Genomic DNA, 841 nt, shown 5'->3' with positions numbered 1-841 from the left:
TACCTCCTACAGTTGTTGAAAATCTAGATCCTGTTCCTCGTACTATGTACGATTATGCCAAGCTCACTCTAACTGGGGATAAATCGAGTATTGTGACACCCACCATTGCTGCAAATAATTTTGAACTGAAGCTGAATACTATTTGGATGATACAACAGTTTGTTCAGTTCGATGGTTTGCAAGAAAAAGAACCAAATACTCATTTGGCCAATTTTCTAGATATTTGCGATACTTTCAAAATTAATGGCACCATTGACGATGCCATTCACTTACGGTTATTCCCTTTCTTGTTTAGGAACAAAGCTAAACAGTGGTTAAATTCCTTACCACGAGGTTCTGTTACCATATGGGCTCAAATGACCGAGAAATTTCTTCTAAAGTACTTTCCACTGGCTAAGATAACCAAGTTAAGGAATGATATCTCCTCCTTTGTGCAGATCAATTTAGAGACTTTATATGATGCATGGAAGAAGTATAAGGACTTATTGAGACGGTGCCCTCACCATGGGCTACCTTTATGGTTACAAGTTCAAACCTTCTACAACGGTTTAAATCCCTCAACAAGGTAGTTAATTGATGCAGCAGTTGGTGGTACTCTGAATAATAAAACACCCAAAGCGGCTTATGAATTTATTAAGGAGATGTCACTGAATAATTATCAGTGGCAAGTTATGAGGACGAAACCAATCAAAGAAGTCAGTGTTTTTAATTTAGATGCAATTACATGTTATCAAACCAGGTAGAAATATTAAATAAAAAAATTGATGGTTTATATCTTTTTACGCGGGTAAATTCGGTGATGCAATGCGATGCAAATGAAGTTGGAGTGAATAGTCCAAAA

At 36.6% G+C, this 841-nt stretch overlaps 1 non-coding gene across 1 annotated transcript; it reads right to left on the bottom strand.

Annotated features, from left to right (window-relative positions):
* Positions 1–404: 404 nt before the first annotated feature.
* LOC121211845 (small nucleolar RNA R71) lies at positions 405–511 on the bottom strand. Its single transcript, XR_005907063.1, has one exon. It is a non-coding gene; the product is annotated as a small nucleolar RNA R71 (small nucleolar RNA).
* Positions 512–841: the final 330 nt, after the last annotated feature.

This window comes from Gossypium hirsutum, chromosome A12 (genome assembly GCF_007990345.1).
Source record: "Gossypium hirsutum isolate 1008001.06 chromosome A12, Gossypium_hirsutum_v2.1, whole genome shotgun sequence".
In the NCBI taxonomy this organism is placed as follows: Eukaryota; Viridiplantae; Streptophyta; class Magnoliopsida; order Malvales; family Malvaceae; genus Gossypium; species Gossypium hirsutum.
The sequence above is the reverse complement of the archived record's forward strand: the minus strand, read 5'-3'. Positions and strand labels throughout refer to the sequence as shown.